Source organism: Nelusetta ayraudi, unplaced genomic scaffold (assembly GCF_046127955.1).
Source record: "Nelusetta ayraudi isolate G7.1 ecotype Tasmania unplaced genomic scaffold, CSIRO-AGI_Nayr_v1 ptg000113l, whole genome shotgun sequence".
NCBI lineage: Eukaryota > Metazoa > Chordata > Actinopteri > Tetraodontiformes > Monacanthidae > Nelusetta > Nelusetta ayraudi.
Genome location: NW_027466163.1, coordinates 160001 through 175239, shown reverse-complemented (window position 1 = coordinate 175239; position 15239 = coordinate 160001).

Below are 15239 nucleotides of genomic sequence, written 5' to 3'. Positions count from 1 at the left end.
TGTTATATTGACTTGCACTGACTGTAATAACTCTCAACCTTTAGGAGCTGCTTACCGCTGTGTCTGCACAGAGCGTTGCAAAGTTGTAATATTGGAGCGAGCTGCTGAGTCGTAGAGTTGCCAAGCGTCCTTCAACTACACAACTGTCCTTCAACTACACAACTGTCCCTTCAACTACACAACTGTCCCTTCAACTACACAACTGTACTTCAACTACACAACTGTCCTTCAACTACACAACTGTCCTTCAAATACACAACTGTCCTTCAACTACACAACTGTCCCTCAAATACACAACTGTCCCTTCAACTACACAACTGTCCTTCAACTACACAACTGTCCTTCAAATACACAGCTGTCCTTCAACTACACAACTGTCCTTCAACTACACAGCTGTCCTTCAAAGACACAACTGTCCTTCAACTACACAACTGTCCTTCAACTACACAGCTGTCCTTCAAAGACACAACTGTCCTTCAACTACACAACTGTCCTTCAAATACACAGCTGTCCTTCAACTACACAACTGTCCTTTCAACTACACAACTGTCCTTCAAATACACAACTGTCCTTCAACTACACAACTGTCCCTTCAACTACACAACTGTCCTTCAAATACACAACTGTCCCTTCAACTACACAACTGTCCTTCAAATACACAACTGTCCTTCAACTACACAACTGTCCCTTCAACTACACAACTGTCCTTCAACTACACAACTGTCCCTTCAACTACACAACTGTCCTTCAACTACACAACTGTCCTTCAACTACACAACTGTCCCTTCAACTACACAACTGTCCTTCAACTACACAACTGTCCTTCAAATACACAACTGTCCTTCAACTACACAACTGTCCCTCAACTCCTCAACTACACAACTGTCCTTCAACTACACAACTGTCCTTCAACTACACAACTGTCCTTTCAACTACACAACTGTCCCTCAACTACACAACTGTCCCTCAACTCCTCAACTACACAACTGTCCCTCAACTACACAACTGTCCTTCAACTACACAACTGTCCCTCAACTACACAACTGTCCTTCAAATACACAACTGTCCTTCAACTACACAACTGTCCTTCAAATATACAACTGTCCTTCAACTACACAACTGTCCTTCAAATACACAACTGTCCTTCAACTACACAACTGTCCCTCAACTCCTCAACTACACAACTGTCCTTCAACTACACAACTGTCCTTCAACTACACAACTGTCCTTTCAACTACACAACTGTCCCTCAACTACACAACTGTCCCTCAACTCCTCAACTACACAACTGTCCTTCAACTACACAACTGTCCCTCAACTACACAACTGTCCTTCAAATACACAACTGTCCTTCAACTACACAACTGTCCTGTACATTGCGAAGCCCCTTTCCAGAGCGAGAGTGGGAGGTGCCAACGTCAACGTGTGTACAGTGGTCTTGTTGACAGTTCCTGTGCTGAAACATCAGCGGCGCTGCGTGAATAATAAATACGGCGTGTCGGTGTCGACAGGACTCCCTCGTCCCGCCCTGCGCTCTGTTCCATCTTCACACACAGGCAAGGGAACGTCGAGCCGCCGGGCCGCCGTCGCTGTCCTGCTTCCAGAAGCAGCGACAATTAAAAACAAATCCGGCGTGGGCGGGGAGCAGAGGCTCCGCCCTGCGGGAGGCTCGTCCGGAGACGGACGGCCGCGGGGAGCCGCCACAGCGCTCCCGGGGGTCACAGGAAGTGAGGTCGCGTGAATGAATCACGGAGGGCAGTTAAAGATCCGCTCGGCAGCAAACGGCAAACTCACCGCTGAAGGTCGCACATGCATCACACAAAAGGAGGCGGGGCGGGGGGGGGGGGGGGCAGAAAGGAAGAGGGACAGAGAGGGAATCTTCCATCTTTGGAGGGAGGGAGGGAGGGGAGGGATGGGGGGGGAGGGGAGGGGAGAGAGGGGTGGAAGGATGGAGGGATGGATGGATGGAGGGAGGGAGGGAGGGGATGGGATGGAGGGAGGGAGGGGAGAGAGGGGTGGAAGGATGGAGGGATGGATGGATGGAGGGAGGGATGGAGGGAGGGATGGATGGATGGAGGGAGGGAGGGGCGGAGGGGAGGGGAGAGAGGGGTGGAGGGAGGGAGGGATGGATGGATGGAGGGAGGGAGGGGAGAGAGGGGTGGAAGGATGGAGGGATGGATGGATGGAGGGAGGGATGGAGGGAGGGATGGATGGATGGAGGGAGGGAGGGGCGGAGGGGAGGGGAGAGAGGGGTGGAGGGAGGGAGAGGAGGGATGGAGGGAGGGATGGATGGATGGAGGGAGGGAGGGGAGAGAGGGGTGGAAGGATGGAGGGATGGATGGATGGAGGGAGGGATGGAGGGAGGGATGGATGGATGGAGGGAGGGAGGGGCGGAGGGGAGGGGAGAGAGGGGTGGAGGGAGGGAGAGGAGGGATGGAGGGAGGGAGGGGAGAGAGGGGTGGAAGGATGGAGGGATGGATGGATGGAGGGAGGGATGGATGGATGGAGGGAGGGAGGGGAGAGAGGGGTGGAAGGATGGAGGGATGGATGGATGGAGGGAGGGAGGGAGGGGAGAGAGGGGTGGATGGATGGAGGGATGGAGGGAGGGAGAGGAGGGGGGAGGGGAAGGGAGAGAGGGGTGGAAGGATGGAGGGAGGGAGGGAGGGAGGGGGGGCTCAGACAGGGAGACGTAGGGCCTCCGCCTCAGCAGGCTGTAAGGCTCCGCCCACCGAGGGAGCTGCACGCTGTTCTCACGCCCGGGGCTTGAAAGCAGCGACGCCACGCAGATAAACAGCAGCTGCTCGGCCATTCATTGCATCCTCCCTTCCATCCAGCTGCACACACACACACACACACACACACACACACACACACACACACACACACACACGTTTAAACACCTTCTGATCTCAATGAGAAGTCAGACATGCTGCAGGAGCAGGCGTGTGCAGCTGGGCCACTGGTGTGTGTGTGTGTGTGTGTGTGTGTGTGCGTCTGCAGCTGGGCCGCTGGTGTGTGTCAGCCGTGGTGTTGAGAAGTTCTGGAGCCAGAGGAGCAGAACAGTGACCCAGATCAGGCGGCCGCAATCTAATCAGTCTGCTCAGCCTCCTAATGGGCTGCGTGGCCACCGGTCCTCTCCGCCCCGGAGACGCTTTTATCTTCTGTGTGTGTGTGTGTGTGTGTGTGTGTGTGTGTGTGTGTGTGTGTGTGTGTGTGTGTGTGTGTGTGTGTGTGCGGCCGTTTACTGTTTGGCTGCCTGCTTTCTCAGGAAGGAAACCATGGCTGCATCACAGTGCATTACACACCGGCTCCATGTGATTAATGCGCCTGGGTCTCCACTCTCCTGCTTATTCCTGGACCGTGCACATTAGTGTGTGTGTGTGTGTGTGTGTGTGTGTGTGTGTGTGTGTGTGTGTGTGTTTAATGTGCTTGACTGGGTCTATCAGTGAGACTTAAATCTAATCTGGTAGCCACGGTGACCTGTAATGATTTAGAGCTGACCTCAGCCCTCCAACTCAATACAGCCTTCCTTCAGCTGCAGCACGTGTGTGTGTGTGTGTGTGTGTGTGTGTGTGTGTGTGTGTGTGTGTGTGCACAAACATACATGCAGTGGCACTCTTGCTTATGTGTCACTACCAGCCTATTAACATATAGACAGAAGGTGTATGCTGGTGGGTCATGATGCCACCTTCACTGTGCAACCCCCTGATGGCCCCCCCTCTCCACACACACACACACACACACACACACACACACACACACACACACCCCTGTCTTTGTTTCCCTCTCTTCTCTTTGACCTTCAGTTGCAGTTGATGGGAGTAAACCTCCAACCTGGTAAATCGTGCACAGTGTGGCGCGCGCGTGTGTTCACAGACACACACACTCGTACACGTGCACTACGCGCGGTGGTTATTGGATTCATAACGGGGTGAGTCCTATCCTGCTGCACACTGCGCAAGATGAGAGGTGTTGAAATGAAATTCTGCTGCAGGAAAGCTCGGCTCTTACCTGGGATTTAGAAAATCTCTGGCAGTGCTCTCTGTCGGTCTGCCCCCCCCTCTCTCCAACACACACACATACATACACACACCCTCAGGATAGCTGTAGCTGCAGGCGGCAAGAGAAGGAGAGTGAAAACTAGGCAGATTGAATGAATAAGAGACAGCCAGAGATTACAAGGGAATGGACTCGGAATGGGAGCAGGATGAGGGGATGGAAAGGCCAGATATCGAGGTGCTCAACTTGACACACAAGGGAACCATCCCTGTTTTTTCCAAGGAAGTGTGTTGGGCAGTGAACGACACCGCCAACACCAGAACAAAGTGACTTTTGAAAGCAGGAACCGGACTGAAGCTGTTCTACACCTCAGCGAGACGAGATGACCACGCGCTTCCCAAGCTCAGGTCACCCCGTGGGGTCGCCGGGCCACGGACAACTCATTCCTTTTGGATAACAATCTGAGCCATAGCGCCACCTTTTGCTGATGACTTTCATACACACCCCGCGATGAAAATAGTCCTTAAACATTTCTAAGCACAAACGTAATAAATCGGAGACGCTGGGTCAGAGCGGCTCGGAAGTTCGACCGTGACCCCCGGCTGGCGTTCTCGGAGCAAGAAGAAGACGAACATTTGAAGCCTTTGAAGAAAGAGAGACGCAGCACAGGGTCACAGTGAGCCGCACTTCACCCCAAACATCCCTCCTCCCCTCTTTGAACCACGCTGGAGAAGAAACATTTGTTGGAGAAAGAAAATCGCCTTTTGAGTCTTTGGGCACGAGTCGACACCTCTTTGGCAGATAAATAATTCAACATGTATGTTTAAATGATGAGCGACGATCCTATCCCTATTATCGCTCGAGCGAAGCGCAAAACCCAGCCAGAACAGAACTGTGACGACACTTCACGAGAACCCTTTACCTGAGCCTGAGGAGAGCCGGCATCCCTGCGGGTGGTCTGTGTATCCCTGAGGTGTATTTTCAGGCCCACCCACAACAGACCAGCGCGGTATTTACACAATTTATTGACAACCTGTTGTCGGCTCAAAACAAATGGATTCCAATTTCCTACGGCAGCGTGTTCGACCGGCACGAGCAGAAATGACAGCGTAGCTATAATTACAGCAGCGCAATAAACACAAGTGTAAACTCTCCCCTGAAGCGTTTGCGTCGGTTACACCGAGACCTCAATCACACCGCCAACCTTTCTATTGTCAGTGTGAGCGGCAATCAAAACGCCGGCAGTAATTACAGCCATAAAATAGCCGCTGTCTTTACCAGGTCCCATTTCCTGCAGCGTTAACGGGAGCCGTTAGGTTCCACTGTGATATTTGTCGATGGATCCGCCGAGCCCCGTGAAAAAAAATATTCCCTCAAAGTTTCCAGTTTAATTATGTCAGAGTCCGGGAGAGAGAAGATGGGGGTCACGGTGGCGGCAGCTCTCCGCCGCTATCAGGCCATCTTTTAATTATCCACCACTCCTGTATGGAGTGGAGGGGGGAGAGGAGGAGGGAGGAGGGGAGGAGTGGAGGAGAGGAGGAGTGTAGGAGAGGAGGGGAGGGGAGGAGTGGAGGAGTGGAGGAGAGGAGAGGAGGGAAAAGGAGGAGTGGAGGGGAGGAGGAGTGGAGGAGAGGAGGGGAGGGGAGGAGTGGAGGAGAGGAGGAGTGGAGGAGGGATGGGGAGGAGGGAGGAGAGGAGGAGGGAGGAGGGGAGGAGAGGAGGGGAGGAGGAGTGTAGGAGAGGAGGGGAGGGGAGGAGTGGAGGAGTGGAGGAGAGGAGAGGAGGGAAAAGGAGGAGAGGAGGAGCGAAAAGGAGGAGGGGAGGAGAGGAGGGGAGGAGAGGAGGGGAAAGGAGGAGTGGAGAGGAGGAGAGGAGGAGAGGAGGAGAGGAGGGGAGGAGGAGTGTAGGAGAGGAGAGGAGGGGAGGAGTGGAGGAGAGGAGGGGAGGAGGAGTGGAGGGATGGGGAGGAGGGGAGGAGAGGAGGAGAGGGGAGGAGTGGAGGAGAGGGGAGGAGGGGAGGAGGAGTGTAGGAGAGGAGGGGAGGGGAGGAGTGGAGGAGTGGAGGAGAGGAGAGGAGGGAAAAGGAGGAGAGGAGGAGCGAAAAGGAGGAGGGGAGGAGGAGAGGAGAGGGGAGGAGGGGAGGAGAGGAGGTGAGGAGGGGAGGAGGAGAGGAGGGGAGGGGAGGAGTGGAGGAGAGGAGGAGAGGAGGGGAGGAGGAGTGTAGGAGAGGAGGGGAGGAGTGGAGGAGAGGAGGAGCGAAGAGGAGGAGGGGAGGAGAGGAGGGGAGAGGAGGAGGGGAGGAGAGGAGGAGTGGAGAGGAGGAGGGGAGGAGAGATGGCATGGAATAGCAGAGACAGCAGTGGGGCTTCACACTGGCTCATCAGCTGCCTGGCACAAGTCTGATGATTTGATCATTGCCCCCCCCCTTCTCTCTGCTAGTGTCGAATTATACGGCCGTTAAGCACTCATGTCATCTTTACGGAGTCACTTCAACTCTGCTCTGTCCTCTATCGACCCCGACAGCCCTCCATTGCCGTGCTGAGCCAGGGGCTTTCAAAGAAACAATGCCAAAGAGAAAATAACACGACAAACAAAAAGCACGTAGAATCCAGCCCACTGATGCTGGACAGTGGCTCCACTGCAAGGATACATGGGGGGGGGGCATTACTATCAAATGTGCCCTTGTGCCATGAATCATTCCAAGCTGGGGGCTCTCGCCTTGACCCACGAGCTGCTCTGACTAATTCATGGTGTCTCCTTTCGAAGAGGACCCTGGCCTGCGAGGGCCGTCGTAAAACACCTCTCCCTCCTCTCCACGGCCACAGTCGGTCTCTCCGCATCGCCACAGAACTGCAATGTCCTGTTTGTTGATTGCTTTCAATGTATCCCTTTGACTGCTGAAGCGTGGGTCAGTGCTTCGTCCTTCCTGGCTGCATTCAATCCTTTTCGGTCAAACCATCAACTGTGGAATGGAAAGGAATGAGATGGGGAAACGGGCCCCGGGTGGGAGGAGCTCTCCAAGGCACGTAGGCAGGACTCGCCTGGAGCGATGACATCGGAACGTCTCCCGCAGGCTAGAAAGCAGCAGACGGTGGTCGTGACGAGATCAGGTCCCTCACCTCGGGCCCGTCAGGCCCAGAGAGCAGGCGCTGAGAGGGAATCCTGGGAGGAGCATCCAGCTCGGCTTTAACAGCTGACTGGGACATTCCATGAAGGAGTCAACATGGAATGGCACTGAATGAATGCTGAAACGTTGCACGTGTTTATTTCAAACACAGCCCCGATACACTCCTTTGAGTGGGTGCGTTCGGACTGGAGGTGAACAGTCCCGGCGCCTCGTGCTCAAAGACGAACCTGACGTACGCTCAAATCCAGAAAACTGCTTCAGAGCCAAAAAGTACGGATGTTCAAAACGAGTGCATCCACACACCTTTCCTTTGAACGTCCCAATCGTCGTGGAATTGACGGCACACGACCCCGGAACGCCTCCATACACACATGCATATTGATCGAAATTAACTTTGCTGATTGGAATTTAATCCGTTCTGCAATCGATCTCAGCGCGAAAAAGAAAAACTTTGTTGACTGTAAGCTGCAGACACTTTGAAACCAAGTAGAAACTGGGACAAATGTGTAAATATCTCCGCAGCCAGAGAGGATCAACGGTCTTCATCAGATCTCTGTTCTCCACAGCGCTCCGTCAGTCCGCAGCGTCATCGGCCGTATCGTCGCAAGGAAACCACGGTCGCCCTGGTCGATTAAACAAAAGCATGTTAGAATGGACGGATGTATTATTGGTTTCCATCCAGTCATTTTGCACGTCACCAACGCCAAAATCAAGTCACGGAACATTACGCACGTCTTTGATTGACGTACTTGTGGTAACCCTAACCCTAATTTCAGCCCTAACGCTAACCCTAATGCCATGCAAGTCTATGGGGGCCAAAGGTCAACTTTGTCCTAGAGACGTGGGGCCGCTTTGTCATCAGGATCCCTCAAGAAGCGCCCACGCCAAATTCGGGGCTACTAGTGCGTGAGGAACCCTGAAACCCTAACCCTAATATCAGCCTTAACCCTAACCCTAATATCAGCCTTAACCCTAACCCTAATATCAGCCTTAACCCTAACCCTAATATCAGCCTTAACCCTAACCCTAATATCAGCCTTAACCCTAACCCTAATATCAACCTTAACCCTAACCCTAACCCTAACCCTAATTTCAGCCTTAACCCTAACCCTAATATCAGCCTTAACCCTAACCCTAACCCTAACCCTAACCCTAACCCTAACCCTTAACCCTAACCCTAATATCAGCCTTAACCCTAACCCTAACCCTAACCCTAACCCTAATATCAGCCTTAACCCTAACCCTAATTTCAACCCTAACCCTAACCCTAATATCAGCCTTAACCCTAACCCTAATATCAGCCTTAACCCTAACCCTAATATCAACCTTAACCCTAACCCTAACCCTAACCCTAATTTCAGCCTTAACCCTAACCCTAGTCCAAAGTTGACAGCTTTGCCATTGACGTCACGGTGTTTTTCAGTTTTTCAGGTGGATTATTTCCAAGCTTGTACAGTAGAAATGGACATGTGAGGTATCGTTGTAAAGCCTGGGAGCTCCACTCTCACCTTCATCATCCATTATCCACCCTGGAGTCCCCCCAAAATGATTTCCCGTGAAATATGTCAACTGATTGTGATAGCAGAGCTCCCAGGCTAAACACAAAGGGAAGATCGGCCTTCAAAATAAAAACAGGCGAATAAGCATCAACTAATACCAGTGACAGGTCACCTTCAGTGCTGCCATTTGGTCGGCAGCCACGTTGAATGTTCCAGCCGTTCCAACTGTTCCCAATGAACATCCTGCGGGAGGTCAGTACGCGTTCACATCCCAGGCAGCACCAAGAGCGTGAATGGTTTCCCAAGACCCCGATCGCTGGCTTCAACGCCTCGCATCTTTTTGCCCAATGAAATGAAAAGACTGAGAGTTTCCTCCAACACCGTGTCTGACAGCGACACGTTGGCGGAGAAACGAGGAGAGATTTGAAATACATATTCACAAAGATTCTGAGCGGTCCCCGCTTCGTTTGGGCCTTTGCTGCGTGGTGAAACGTGACGGGAACATCGTGAGCCGAGGCGGCGAGGTGGCGGGAGGCTGCGGCCGTAGTTACTGTGCGGCAGCGTGATTTATCCCCGAGAGTCACACATGACCAGAGTGGAGTGTGTGAAACGCAGTCCCGTGTCCGTCTGGCCGCCAGCAGCGTGAATAAAGCCTGCGTGCAAACGTCCTCCTTCCACCTGCAGTCGGTCCACTGTGAAGGTACCGCCGCAGGGCAGGACAAACAGATGTGGTGGTGGTGGAAGCTGCAGGTGGATGCACTGGGAGGGGCCACAGGCTGTGGAGGAGTCTTCACTCCGTCAAAAGTCCCCATGTGGAAGCAGACAGTGAGCCCAGGTACTCAGGAGCTCTCTGATTGGACGTCCACAGATGCTCAGCAGAGTCCCACTGTTCACATTTAAACCCCATCGTAGACCTGACTGTTAGGTCAGGGTCCGAGACACGTGTTCATCCACTGAGCCAGTAATAGAGAGTGTGTGTGTGTGTGTGTGTGTGTGTGTGTGTGTGTGTGTGTGTGAGAGAGAGAGAGAGAGAGAGAGCAACTGCAGGCACTAATCCCTCTGGCTTTGTCCAGGTCAGGTATCCCGTCAGTAGCCTTGGAGACTCGTGGACGGGCCGATGGAACGCCTTTGTGTCAGCAGAGCAGAATAATGAGGCCCGGTCCGGTTCTGCAGATTGACATTTAAGCATAATTCACACTCACCTGTACCGCCAGGAGTCCCACCGTGCATGCTCCAGTGTGTGTGTGTGTGTGTGTGTGTGTGTGTGTGTGTGTGTGTGTGTGTGCAGCCCCTCAGGCATGAGTTTTACCCCACACACCCACACACACACACACACACACACACACACACACACACACAGGTTGTGTCTGAGTCTAATCGGACTGGGCAGGTTTTGTCATCCTATTTGGTTGTGACGGGTAAACTGCACTCCATCCTGATTGCATGAAGAGGATGCATTATGCATTGAGTGTTATTGTGATGTACTGTGGTGTCTCTGCACTCTGATGCAGCTGCGTTCCCCCGGTGTGTGCGGACCAAACGCTGATTTCATTGCGTCTTTCCCGAGGCCGGTTTGAAGACACACAGCGGACGCATCCTGAGGACTGTCTGTAAACGTTAATGTTAGGGGGACTAAATATGTCTCACTATATCCCTGTGTGTGTGTGTGTGTGTGTGTGTGTGTGTGTTAATGCCACAGAGACAATGTGTGAAAGCTGTCAGAGAACATCAGGTGCCTAAAATAGACACTCCCCACAGGAGGGAGGAGGGAGGAGGGAGGAGGGAGGAGGCAGAGGAGGAATTCACACTCACGTCGAGACAAAAGGCTGGCATTCTAGGACAATGACAATGATGAATTATAGATTCCAGACTGAAGAAAAAAAAAAGAAAACCCTTGCACTTCCTGTTTCAATCGCCGCGTGGCCGTTCGAGCCCGCGTGGATTTGCCAGGCGCTCGCTGTGCGTTCAGGCGGAGGCCGCCGGTGGAAGGGAGGGAAATGAAAGTGAGGTGGACCGACGCAAAGCAGTGGCTGCTGCAACAAAGCGCTTCAGTAAAGAGGGATTTTCACACTGTGTTCAGATCAAAGTCGCCGTGACTGAAAAAAGGGAAGTGAAGTTGGATGTCAAAATGGACCAAGAAACACTTTGAAACAGGAAGTAATGACACCGCAGACCTCAGCACTGAGGTGTGTCCTGGTGTTCTGATTGAGTGTGATGGATGGATGGATGGATGGATGGATGGATGGATGGATGACAAACACTGCTCTAGTCACCACAGTGGGTTCTCTGCACCCATTCCATTTCATTTTCTTTAGTCTGTCTGGGAGCCTCCATTGCTTTTTACTGTATATCCAGGTCACTGACAAGGACCTTGACAATAATGATATACAAGTACAGTATAGAGAGAGAGAGAGAGAGAGAGAGAGAGAGAGAGAGAGAGGGAGAGAGAGGGAGAGAGTTTTTTTCCCTACCAGCCAATCAAAAAAAAGTCTCCGTCTGACCTCTGACCTGCCAGAGGTCACAGCTCTCGGCGCGGTCAAGCAGCAATCAACCTGCGTTTACTGCTAAATCTTTGTCTCGTGGTCCTTCTGTTAGCGAGTGCACGGAGAGTGGATGCCAACCGTTGGAGTCTCCCTGTCTGACGCTGCTGCCCCGCTGCCTGCTGTCACTCTGGGCCAACGGCGCAGTTTGTCCGGCAAACTCAGACCGTTGCAGGAAGTGGACCCTGGAATAAACCTCTATGTGTTCTTCTGGTTGCACAGCAGCCGCGGCGCAGGGGAAAGCCCCATACACACACACACACAGACACAGACACACACACACACACACACACACACACACACCGAGAGCTTGAGCTTCAGCCAAGTCCTTGCTTGACACGGACCCCATCAGGATTTAATGGGCTTCATTTTTCCTGCTTCATGGTGAGCCAGTTGCACGGGAAACCACTGAACACTGACACAGAGAAATCACCGTTCCGAGGTTAGAATTGTCTTTTCTCTCAGTGTACATCGGTGCAGCACATGCAGCGGTGTGCAAGTCCAACTCATGCCGGGGTTTTGCACTCGCCACACACGGCGGCGAGCGGCCACGGCTGCTGTCCTGTCAGGAGTTCGAGCACGCAGTGACGGCTGGAGAATGAGGAACGTGACAATTTAGCACACACGGCAAACACGCCACAGTGTGAGTATTGCGTGAACGCTCGAGACCACCACACTCATTCCTCAAAGTGGTTGAAATGGGATTTTTCCAAAGTTTCTTCTCACTCGCTCTCAAAGTGTTTGACAGTAAGATTAATGCAACAGTGAGCCGCCACTGTCTCTGCGGTGGCTTCGCTTCTGTCTCGCCTGTTTTCCAGGGCCAGTTACTTTTGAATTGGACACACATTCAGGAGGTCTGCCGACAGCCAATTCCAAATCATCCTCACGTCTGTTTTCATGTGAAAGTGCTCTGCAGAAAATTAAAATACACACGCAGCATGTTGCATTCTCCAACGCTTGACAATGGGGAGATTTCTCTTTTGTCACACAGGGACACGCATGCACAAAGAGTGCGTGTGCAAGCATGCAAACAGGCACATGAGCGCGCACGCACACACACACACACACACACACGCGCTGCGGTGAAGAAAACATAGCTGTGCCTCTGTGGCAGCTCGGCTCAATGTGAATATTACATCTTCCACCCAATCATCATTTTCATTTATTTATTCATTTATCTCCTAAATGTGTGTTTCTTATCGCTGCTAGCAAGCCATCTGCTGTTTGGAAACATATTGTCGAGTGAAAGCACCCGAGTGTGCGGCACAATGGGACATAATAGAGTGGAAGAGAATGGCACGCGTCGGTGCTGTTTTACAGACCTATAAGATTAGCGCAGTGTGGAAGACAATGAATAATTCTCTTTGCTTATTAAAAAGCTTCATTAGGCAGCAGAATGCAGGAGGAGGAGGTTTGTCTTATCGGTCCTGGCAATGCGGTGTGTTTCCCTGCAGAAATCGTGGGGGACGTGGGAGCGCTGGATGGAAGCCTTCTGCTTGCACACTCCTTCTCTTTTCATGTCAGACACAGAAACAATTCTGGAGTTGTGTGGCTTTAACATCAAAGCGCGGTCCAATGGAAATGAGGCTCACTTTTGATTCGGGGGGGGGGGGGGCCGCACTTCATTATTTCAGTGGGAATTCCAAGACTTGTCAAAGCGTGCAATACACATCTGGAGCCGTCCTCGCCGCTGGTGTTGCCGTCGCTCGCTGTGTTTTATCAGAGTTTAGCACAAAGCGGTGGAATGACGCGCAGTCTGCGCTCACGTTGCCGAGCATCGCTGTGGGTGAACCGCAGGGGGAGGGCGCCAGGGAGTCTGCAAACCCCTTCAATTGGTGGAAAATACATGCTTGTTGAAAGTGTCTCCTCTGAGTGCAGAAGTGTTGACTGCAGACAGGAAGAGAAGCGCCAGGCAACGACCGGCAGGAAACACGCGGCCACAAGTTGGCAAAAAAAGGTTGACAAAATTGGCAAAAAAAAAAAGAAAGAAAAAAGAAAGAACAAAGTTTCAAGTGAGGAGAAGCTTTGCACAGAGTGGCCTTTCATGACCATGCAATAACTCGGGCAGATTTAGCCTGGATAGGCCTGGATGCGAACTTCCAACTCTTTGGCACTTTTTGATTTCCGTCCCGATGGGAAACCCAGCAGCCGCTGGTCACCGGCGGTCGGCTGTGTTTGACAGCTTGGAATAAACACGAGTGGAGACTCGTGCCAACGCATCGCGCCGCTCAATATCTGCCTGCACTGAACTGCAAATGAAAAGCAGGGCAGGGAATGGAAGTGAGGCCGGCCGGCCCAGTGTGCCACCTAACGAGCCATGCAACAATCACACTGCTTGGATGAAGTCACTGACTTACTGGCATTATTCAGGCGTCTCTTCCTTGTGACGAGGACCGAGCACGTTGGATCAAAGTAGAACGGATGGAGGACGGTTCTGACGTTCTGCCTGTTGCTCTTCACACTTCCTGAGAGGAAGACCCTCCCGCAGAGTCCCGTCGTGATGCATTCAGGTACCAGTTCACCTAAAAGAGTCCTTATGGTATGCACCCTGCTGGCTCCCTTATCAAATGTCCCACTCACCTATTTGGCTGTTGGAGCCCAGCAGTGTGTGCAGCAGGATATTCTCCCAGGACTCCCTCTCAGTGTGACAGCTGACCGGCCCGACAATGACAAGCTACAAAGAGTGGCCGGCTCAAACCAGCAGCAGATTCACTGTGTTATCGATCCACATTTCCCCCACTGGAGCACCTTCGCCGCCCAACAGCGGCAGGAGCACGGTGTGTTTGCGATGTGGGCGCACGCCGTCAACAGCGAGGCTGTTGTCGTTGGATTACACACTGCCCCATTTTCTGTCAGCCTGTGTGCGTATAATGGCGATTTAAATCGAGCATTAGAGCGGTGGGATGGCAGGAGTGAAAAAAACCCCAAGCAAAACAATGCACAATAGGCTACATGGAGATTAGGCCGCTGTGTTGAGTGGGTTTTTCCTGAAGGAACAACATCCAAACCTGGAAAATACAGAAGAAACATTCAAACTAAAAATAAAGGATGTAATGGATATTCTTCTTCTTCTTCTTCTTCTTCTTTTTTTTAAACACTTTATTTGTGATTTTGCATATACATATAGAAAGAACACACTTTCTGTATTACAAACAGTCTAGTAGAGAAAAGAGAGAAAGAAAAAACCAACAAACAAACAAACAAACACCCCAAGTAGAAGAGAACAATAACAAACCAACAAACAACGTGCGCACACACACACAAATGTAAAAATAAATAAAGAAAAGAAAAGAAATAAAACATCGTAATGGTTATTCTAAGCGGTGCTGGGTGGTTTTCTACCCACCAACAGAGGGTTTTTAAGATTGATTGACAGCAGTGGCCCCCTGGTGCTGGATCAGTGCCCCCTGCTGGCCTGGCATACCAACTACAAGCTCGGTGTCCTGGCCAGCGCCCTTCCAGTGGCTCGTCTTCACTGTTCACACTGACACAGCCGCCATTACGGTGACACAGGGCCGGCTGGCTGTCCGTGAGTGCTGCACAACATATTTTGGAAGCGTCATTTGAAGGGAGATGAAGTGCAAAGGGTCCCTTAATGTATATCATTTCTTATTGGCCAAGGCCATGGAACGCTCGATATTCCACTGAAAGGACAATAGTCTGTCTTTTGTAGTCGAACAAGAAATGTTTCCAAGCACCAGGAAAGATTTTGATGTTATTTGACTTCATTAAGAAACTTTGGCTTGCCAGTCTTTATTTTTGCTGATGAAACCCTCCGATTGAACACAGACTGAGAGGCAGGCAATGACGGACAAGACCCCAATTAGACTCTCGTTACCAAGCGACTGATCCAGGGCCAGCTGCAGGCTCATCATTATCTTCCACCAATGCTGGCTACATTTGAATGGGCTCATTTTGGACCTTCCAGAGGGCAGAGTGGCTCTGAGTGGGAGTAAATGACATCCGCTCTTATTAACACACATTTTCTCCCTCGCTAACTGCAGACTGGGTGTGAAAACGTCTCCCGAACATCAAGAGTTTACCATGAAGAAAAACGTAAAGACAGGGCTTGTT